Source organism: Malurus melanocephalus, unplaced genomic scaffold (genome assembly GCF_030028575.1).
Source record: "Malurus melanocephalus ecotype Western Australia unplaced genomic scaffold, MMel_1.1 scaffold_40, whole genome shotgun sequence".
Taxonomy (NCBI): Eukaryota; Metazoa; Chordata; class Aves; order Passeriformes; family Maluridae; genus Malurus; species Malurus melanocephalus.
In genome coordinates, this window is record NW_026623272.1 from 1,984,234 (window position 1) to 1,994,132 (window position 9,899).

Below are 9,899 nucleotides of genomic sequence, written 5' to 3' on the forward strand. Positions count from 1 at the left end.
TTGGAATCTGTGTARTGGACACATGAGAAAATGGAGTATATTCAATGCCTGCAGGTTTAGGCCAAACAAAACCTGGGAACATATTCTCCAGGAAATAAATTAGAGAAAACTATGGCAGCAGCTCTTGTCTTTTAAACTGWARAGCCTGACATCCAACCTCAGCAGCKGAAGASTTWGAGCAAAGAMMATCCAATGTCTTGATTCCTAGTTGAAGGTCAGGATGTGTTTAAAAATTTTAAGACAAAAAAAATTAATATAAAAACTGGAGAAAACCATGTTACTAATGTGTGTGAGTCCCAGTTTTGCCCACAGGAATAAATGAAAAAAGGCAGATTGAGACTAATTAACCAGTTTTCACCTCCTGTCTTCCTATCTTGGATGAGAGCACAGCACGAACATGTGTTGCTGTCCCATTCTGTCCCATGCTGCCCGGTGGAGTTTTCCTGCCTTCTCCACTGGTGGGATTCAGTGGCAGAGAGTGAGGGCTCCCTYGGGGAACCACGAGGCTCTCTGTGTTGCTGGTGTGCAGAGCGGTGCCAGCAGCCAGCAGCTCGGTACCCTGTGTGCAGTTATTCATGGATTTATCCAGTTCTCAGTGGCGGTGTAGGCTGCTTTGTGGGTTGTGGTTCCTGTCCAGTCCTGGCCAGTGCTGGGGGCTGCCAGCCTTCTGCTGACCTTGTGCCAGTGGCAGGAGCCCCCCACGAGTGTTTTTGGCCATCTCTTTCCACACTCAGTTACGTGTCCCCGGAGTGCCAGGCTGTGCCCCCCACCCCTGTGCCTTCTGCAGCCCTCCCACCAATCTACAGCTCARTTGCAGTTTCTGTTTGTCAAAGATGGGCTTCTGTCCCTCTCTGCCTTCTCCTCCTCCAATAAATTTATCTTTGGGCTGGGCAGGGTTGCTTGGTGCCTTGGCCTGCAGTTTCTGCCTTCTGGTGTGTGTTCCTCCAGGAGCTTCTGAAGAGATGATGGATACCTCTGTCTCTGCAAGTTTTTAGAATAAAGATGGTAACACTTAATTCAAATACACTTAATTCAAACACTTAATTCAAATCCACTCTTCTGATTCAAAATAAAAAGAGCAGGTAGCCAAAGACGAATTAGTTTAAATGACAAGTAATGAAAACACATCTACCTGAATACATTGTGCTGGGAAGATTTCCAAGATGGAGCATAAACAGCTTTCTTAGCACCAAGGTGCCCTTCCTGGGGCTTCTCACATCTAACAGTTTCCAYCACTAGTTTTCCATCCTCTTATCCAGTGATAATCAGCAGCTAGCTCAACTTGGGTCTTTCAGAAATGGGACTCAAATGTGCACTAGATGCACGGGAACCTGTTGAGAATGGATTACTGCCAAGGGAATGATACTATGAATAAGAAAATTGAAATTTTAGTGTAAAATTATTTATTTCGTATTTATCCATGGCTGTGTCTGGTGTTTGTTTTTTTTAGTTGMAGCGAAGAGTGACTATAGCATACTATGCAGAGTTACAGCTTGGGTCTGTAAGATTTCTCAACAATRAAACATCTGGGGAACCTTAAGCCTCTGTGAGAATCATTAAGACACTGAAAGAAAACCAAAAGGAATGTTCAAAATCTAGATACAAGATGATTATGGTTTGGAGCTGTACACTCTACTCCTGGCATAGGACTGGCTCAGAGTTAGGGGTGAGGAAGGGCAGACTTCCAGAGCAATCCTGTTCCTCACAGAAAGTCTCTCTGTAACTGGTGCCCAAGCATCATCTCTGGCTAGAAAAAAAGGAATTTCATCAAGGATGCTTCAGCAGTGGCTGGTGAGCTCCGGGAGGGGCTGTCCTCTTAGGTCTGGCAAGCAGATTTACCTTCAGTTTCTCAACTAGTCTGCCCTTTGTCTGACTGAACTTTTTTTCTAACCATGAATTCCAACTGCTTTGTAGTTTAATTCATTGTTCCGTACCGCTCGTTTTGGAAATTTATGAACTCTTTGATGCTCTCTTCTCCTTACAAAAAGGATTTAAGAGTGGGACATTGTGTAACTGTGTGTGTGCTGGCACAACAGCCAGTAAATAGGATGTTCYTTGCTAGCTACATGATTTGTGGTATGTTTCATCTTCTGTCTTCAGTATCATAATTTTTAAGTGTCTCTGTCCTTCTGGTCCATTATGCTGCCTTTGCCAGCAGTGTGGAAATGAGCACGCTGTACACAGGGATCTGCAGCACTCCAGCTGCTTTCCTTGCCTAGGCTGGAGTGCAGGGCACTGGGAAGGGTGGAGCTGGAGGAAGTGAGAGGCTGAGCATAGCATGGGAGGTTGGGGATGCCCCAGTTCTGGTAAGGTGGGGAAAAACTGAAGTTTGAAGTCTGATCTGCACATGCAACTGCAACTTGCACAGGTTTAGGCTGGACATTAGGAAGAAATTCTTCACAGAAAGAGTGATTGGGCATTGGAATGGGCTGCCCRGGGAGTTGATGGAGTCACTGTGCCTGGAAATATTTTAAGAAAATACTGGATGTGGTATTTAATGCCATGGTCTGGTTGACAAGGTGGTGCTGGTCACAGGTTGGACTCCATGATCTCAAAGGTCTGTTCCAACCTAGCTGATTCTATGATTCTGTGAACCCCTGGAACAGGACACAGTGCATTGGTGTCTATTAATTTTGATCTAATTTGCATCTGTGTACATTTAGGATGRCACTGTTAGCATGGAAGGAAGGTCCTCAGCTATAACTAAGTTACTGTTGACCGCTAATGTGCTTTCATGAACACTTTGTTGGTTTGCTTTTCATACCTGCTAATGTGATATAGTGAAGGCTRTTTGGTCCTGTGCATGCAAAGCTGAATTGGGTCTGGCAGGCAGCCCAGGAAGCCCTGCCACRTGTCCCAGCTGCTCACGGCACTCACCGTGTGCTGCTTCCCCAACTTTGCTGCTGCATATTTTTCTCCAGCTCCTTGCAAACAAGAGAGATCTTGTGGTCAAAAATTTCTTCATGATTTGGCATAMAGTAAACAGATAATGTCCATGAAGAGAATTTTTTGTAGAGATGGACTCAGTTTGCAATTTAATTTTTTTCCCTTTTTCCCCTAGTTTCAAAGGCAAATGTGCCAGACTCCTCCCTCCACAGGTGAAGTCGGCAAATTGGCAGAGACATTACAGARGCTGACTTTCAGGAGAAGRGGGAAAAAWTATTTTATTTTTTTCTAATTCTGAGCACCATTACCCCTCACCTCTGAACCAAGAAAGACTTTAYGTGGTGTCATAATTTAGCAAATTACTTCCTCAGAGGAAGGTCAAACATTTTACCATTCGATCAATAGGAAGCAACTTACAAATCATGTGTATTGATCATTGTAATCATTCAGAGGAATGTAGGGCAGACACTAAAATCACATGCACTTAGTCTTAATTGCCCACATTAAAGCAATTATGTCCCAAAACTGTCATTGTCTAATGCTATGCACACTACCTGGCATGGTAACTTTTAGCCATACATATTTAATCATAAATCAGCCTCTTAGGTCTATTGCACTAAAGACTTACAATATTGCTGTAATTATGCAAATATAACTATGTCTTTTTTCATCAATGTGTAAGATCATATTGCTTTGGGGAGCCAAGTGGAGGAAAATAAACCCCTATATTAATGCAGATGGTGTTTAATACATATATTTTACGGCTGTGCTATGTGTTCATGACACAAGTACTTAAAGTGACCTTAAATTGCTAATGAACAGAGAGTCTTTGTAAAAGCAGTCACAGGTCAAGGACTTGTAGATAAAACTTGTTGAGAGGTACGTTGATGGTAGGCTTGTGTCGGGAGAGTGCTATTTGTTCAAGGATGTTTATAAACTTTATTTTCCAGAGGATCATTTCAGCTAAAAGTGTCTCAGACAAATACCAATTAGTAGAATTAAAATAAATCTTTTCTGGTCTTGTAAACATAAGGTGGGTGCCTTTTTCCTGTCGAGGAAGCTGGTGTATTGTCTCAGGAAAGTTTTGTTTTGATGAACTGAAAGATTAATCAGGAGTATATTCTTTTTATCATTCCAGAAACCATTTCTAAACAGATCTGAAAAATTAATGATCCTTGATCATATGTTACATATCTTGTATTTTGCAAACAAGAATATTTGCAATCACAATTATTATCTAATATAGAACAGGCATATATGAGAATTTCTCAGAGAATATGAGCTAGAGTCCCCTAAAGTTAAGGAGAACAATTCTCTTGCCTTCCTGGGCTGAGATCTAGACTCGYCTCAGTCAGTTCCCAAGCAGCTTTCCAGAAACAGACATCATCTAATACAGCACAGAACAGAGCAGGTTATGGAAAGAAAAAAATACAGAGGAGACCGCATTGTAACACGAGAGAGCAAAGGGAAGGAGTTTTATACTGCTTCTCCTAGAGCCTCTGTTCAATTCTTGACTCCCATCTGAGGGAGTGCAAAGCAGGCAATTCTCTCTCTGGGTTTGCATGCAGAGGCACAGAGGGAAGGTGCAGAGAGGGAAGAAAGGCTGCAAGGATTGCCAGGCACCTCCAYGTTACCATTTCCTGCTCCTCTGAGTTTTATTGGAGCCTGAAACATCCCATCATCTAGAAGGTGTTGATCACTACATTGGTAGCTCTGCAAAATGTTCTTGCACCTTCTCAGTCTTCAACACAGTGGGCTGCTGACACACAGGCCTGAGGGTACTTCTGTGAAACCCCAAAAGGTAATGAGAAATGCTGCCTTTTTGGCAGCAGGCTCCAGCTAAGGCATGTGCATCTTCACTGAGAGACGTGCAAGCTGCAGATCTCCCAAAAAACTCCAGAGCTGCAGGAACAGCAAACCGTGCATGAAAGCTAAGAGCTAAGTTGACTCAATCCTAGGAAGATCTCTGCCCAAATCTCAAGGAAATTTATTTTAACAAGTTTTTGAGAATGCCAGAAACATTTCTGATCTTCTGGGGGTCTCAACCTGTTCAAAGCAGCAATGTGTAGAGCATGAGATACCCTTGTAGGTCACATGTGTATCCAGGTGGGCACTGAGTCACAATTAATTTAGTATTGGCTTTAAAAAGAAAGTATGTAATATCTCTAAGAAACCCTTAGCCCCAAAACAGTGGGGCATTAAACACTGAGCAGAGGAGAAAGCCCCAGGCTGTTTTGGTGGAGGAAAAAGGACATAAGATTTATGGACTCAAAATGGTTGCACCAAATCTGGTCAGAGTACCAAGCAGGTTACAGGCTGGCATGGTTATGGCCAGTTTGGGGGAATATTCCCTCCCTCTCCCTGCACGGCTGGGGGTTGAGGTGCTGCAATGTGTCTGATTGCTCGGGAATCCCAGCACTTCCCGCACTCGTTCGTTCTTTCAAGTAGCAATGAAGTTGTTTGGCTGGATCCTTTATGAAAGTTAAAATTGGTTTGTCATTTTCTTTTCACTTCTCACACCTTATCTAGTTTCTACATTCTTCCCACTTCAGTAGTCAAAGTGATTGAAAGCCGAAAACTGAGCAGATCTGTCCCTGCAGCAACTTTCCTCACATTTCTCATTTACYGTTTTATCAAACGGGCTCTTTGTCTTTGCAGTCCCCTGATGTTGCCTCTGTTACACGGTGATATTCTTCAGGTCATGGGGGTTAAAAGGGGGCTAAAAAGGAGATCATATTGGACTTGCTTTACACAGACATGTAGCATTAGACCCAACGCCCAATAGAGGAAAGATATACTACTCCTATTTGATGAGCAGCAGGCCAATAAATTCATTAATCATCATTTTATGCCTCATCAAACACTACCCAAGTTCCTCCATGGGAGTTATACAAATTAGCCACTGAAAAGGCAGTAATTTTAGTTTAGCTAGGTAAGTGCTTTTTGATTGCCTTCCTGAACAATGCTTCCCTTGACAAGCTAATAAATCAGCCCTTTCTGAATCAGAAGTGCAGCAAGTGCGAACAATAACTCCACATAGTTTCTCCGCTGATTTCAGCTGGAAGGCCTAAGAGGATGATCTGGGATCAAAGTCTCTTACTTTATTGCAGAGCAAAAGCTTTCTTTATGAAGAAGAGCTACAGAGAAATGAGGGAAGAGGGATTTTTTTAATCAATTAATGAGAGAAAAAGTCTTGAAACAAAAAGGAGGCCTAAGTCTCCGATTGCAGGGATGCTGGGAGGGCCAGCGGGGCAGCTCGGGCAGAAGCAGGCCCTGCCGCAGGTGAGGCTGGAGGCATAAATCGAGGAGCTGCTCCTGCGGAGAGTTACACATTACCAGGGCGAGTCAGAATACAGACTGTATTTAATCTGCRACCAATTGATTCCTTGAGTGTTTCAGGTATTTGTAGTGTAGGTTTAGATTTGTTGGGTGGCTTTACAGTGGGAAGCCTTGAGGCTGTGCTGTCTTATCTTTTTTTCAAATTGCTGCCTTTGACAGTATCATTTTTTTTAACTTGGCCATAAATCATTTCACTAATCAGCTGTCACCAGCCAACATGCATACATTGGCATTCAGCCGGAGAATTTGTTTTGGAAGGCCTTTAGCAACAAAAACTATGTTTGTATCAATAACCGTCTGTTAATGTCTCATGCATACGGATGTAGAACACGGGGAGGAACAAGAGGAGACGGCAGTAACGGAGAACAATTTGGTRGAGGGAAGAGGGGAAGAGCATTAATTGCCGCGCACGGTGCAGCCTTCCCCCGCCCGCCGCGGCTTGGCTGAGGCGGTACGTGCGGTACCTGCGGCCCCGGAGGKACCAGGGGCCGGCCCGCCGAGTCCCCCGCCGATCCGCCGCGGCGGAKTTCCATGCTTCCCTCTCCCCGAGTCTAGACCTGAGGTATTTTAAGTACAGCGTGTCTCTTCTCCTCTTCATTAACTTTCTCTCCACACATCACTGCATGCCTCTGAAAATAACTTGGCAAACTGGGAGCCGTTTATCTCTTTTATCTTGGGACCTGATCCAATTAAATAAGTGCACATTTACATTTGCATCCATCAGCCATGAGCGTGGAGAGGTCTGTGGTTAGCTTTAGGCAAATAAGAGCCAATTTCGGGGGRAAAAAAGAGGTATCTGGACGAAGCCCCTCCCTTCCCGTGGCGGACGCAGGGCGAGCCGAGCCAGGGCGGGCGCGGGGCAGGATGCGGCCCCGGGACAGGATGCGGCCCCAGCCGGCCCTCGCCGGGTTGCCCGCGCAGCACCGCCACGGCAGAAAGAGGTGCTTATTGCACAAGAGCCTGCATCTACCCGAGCCGGGCTCCCAGCACGCTGCGAGTTCGCACATGCTCTAATTATAACAGATGAGTAACGCCGTGCGGAGGGCATTTATTTTCTGGTAGTTGGAGGTGAAGAGATCTCGGCTGAGGAGGCTGGAAGCGTCCGGCGGGGTACGACCCCGGGGAGCCGCTGAGCACCCCCGCTGCAACCTTCCGCCGTGTTCGGTCCCGCCGAGGTGAACCGCCAGAGATTTCCCTGCCACAAAACGTGCAGGAGGAGGCGAGAGAGACTCGGGCGGCTCCGCCCGCCGCGGGTGCCYCTCGCTTGCAAACCGGCCGTGAAAATAACGCGGGTTCCTCCCGTTTGGCACCGGGTGTTCAGCAAACGCAACCAACCCCCAAAGGACGGGGAGGGYGGCGGGGAGCGGGATGGAGGTGACCCATCTCTGCGGGCCGCGGCAGGGCTCTCCGCGCGTTTGCGGCTCCCGCTGCCTCCTGCCCCTTGCGGGGCCCGGCGCGGCCCTCCCGGGGCACTCTGCGGCCGCGCAGGGAAACGCTTCGGGGGAAAAGTAGAAGCGCCCATGTTGGGGGGACCCGTGTCCCTTCGCACCAGCGTTAGGTGCTSTCGTGGAGGTACCGCCGAGGGGAAGATTCAGGCGCCGGGGCTCCAGCCGCAGCCTTGGGGCAGGGGCAGGGGCTGGGAACGGCGCTTGGGGACTGCCGGGGACGCAGGAGGCGCCTGCAGAGCGCTCTCGGGCAAGAAAAGGAAGAGCCGGAGCCGGAGCCGTTCCCTCGGCCGCTCCGTCGGGCAGGGACACCCCGTTCACCCCTCGCAGGACCCGGACAAGCCCTTTCCCGTGTAGAGAAAGGTCCCCGGTTTGAGTCGGTCCGCGCCGCCGGGCCACCGCTTCCGCGCCCGCGGAGGCGCGGTGGAGGAATGCGGGGACAATGCGCCATCTGTCACCGCCGGGTCGCGCCGCGGCCGGGAGCGCCGCCGAGGGCGCTGATTTATGCTGAATGCGCCTTAGAAGATCTCGATGTAGACTTTGTCTTTCTCTGTCAGAGCCAAGTAAAAAGAAACAGCTGGCCTGAATTTTTAGCACCCATAATTAATTAAGAGCTTCATTCCTGGGATTTGATGATTCAATAAAGCAAGACCCTTATTCCCCTATGTGATTCCAGTGAATATCTACTCCACTCCAATCCTTTTGGGTCCCAAGATAGGGCAGATTAACACTCTTTTTCTGTGGGAGAGAAGGGAAAAAATGCCTCAAGATTGCATCTGAGGCGCACACAAAAGGTAAATTCAAAACTGCCACTTGTTCTATGCAAAGGCTCCTTATTCTCCGCTATTGATGTATTTGTGCCAGGTTTTAAAGAAACCAGAGGGGGGATGAGGAATTAACATATTGCTCATTTGGAAAAACAGCCGGTTCTGGTTTTGGTAACACTTGTTCCCTTGCCAGCCACAGATGTCCTTACTAATAATCGTGGCAGGTCACAGAAAGAGGGGAGCGGGGGGGTGGTGTGTGGTGGGAGCGGGCGGGTTCCCCGGCACTCCCGTGCCGCTCCAAGCCTGCCCCGAGCCTGGCCGCCGCTGCTGGGGCGGGCGGAATACTGCGGAGCCGGGAGCACCGCACCGCACCGCCGGCTGAGGAATACCCGCGGCTGCGTACCGGTGCTGGGCGCCGGCCGGACCGGGCCGTGGGGACGAGTTTTCTTTTGTTTTCTTTTTGTTGGTTTTTTTTTTGGTGGTTTTTTTTTTTTTTTTGTTTTTTTTTTTTTTTTTTTAACTCGTCTCAGTTTTCGGTTGAAGTTCCTGTACTTTTCCTTACTGCAACAGTGATATTTCCTTGTGATATTTTTTACTCGCCTCCTTTGAACTTGCTGACGGTGTGATTTCCCGTGTTTTCTTGGCGGAGGGGCTTTCACCTAGTTCTAGCACGACAAGGGAAGATGCCGTTCAGAACCTCTTGCCGGGGCGGGGGAGGTGTGTGGGGGGAGGTCCARTAAGCCAATTAGACTCGACCGCGCYGTCCCGGCCGCAGCGGAGGCTCCGCGCCGAGCGGGAGCCCCGTAGGTTAATCGTGACAATTGGAAAAGCAACACTCGCGGGGAGAGCAGCGGGGGGGATGTAAACACGGTCCGGGGTGTTGAGGGTCTAAATTAGGATTTGTTTTGTTTTTAAGCGTGAAAGAGGAAGCAGCAGGGCTGCGCCAGGCTCCCCGCCTCTCTCACCCTCGGTCCCCGCAATKGAGAACAGGGGCTGGAGGTACAGCGGGGTCCCAGCCGAAGCTCGGGGGCTGTGCCAGCTGCCGACCGCACCCCCAGCTCTGTCTCTTTTCTTCCACGACAGAGAGAATTTTGCCGTGGACGGGATGGATGGGACCCAYGGCTGCAGCCCTTGGGTCGCAGCCCGCTTGGGGTCCTGTCATCCCGGGCTGAGATGGCGGTAGGCCCATCGGAACGGGCACGGCTGACCTCGGGGTTTCTCCAGGGAAGCCTCTTTCTTCCCCGGGGACAGGGCGCTTGGCTCGCCGGCCCAGCTCCCCGAGGAGAGCTGCGCTCCCTGCCCGCCGGGCTCTCGCTTTCCGCCAGGAGCCCCCGGATGTCWCCTCTAGGGTCCCGCATCCTCGGGCCGCGGTAGTGTCGCCTTGGACACTGAGCTGTTCCTGCGGCCCCACGCATGGGCCCTGCCGGGACAACACACTTTTCGGCCGTGCTGGTTTTTTTTG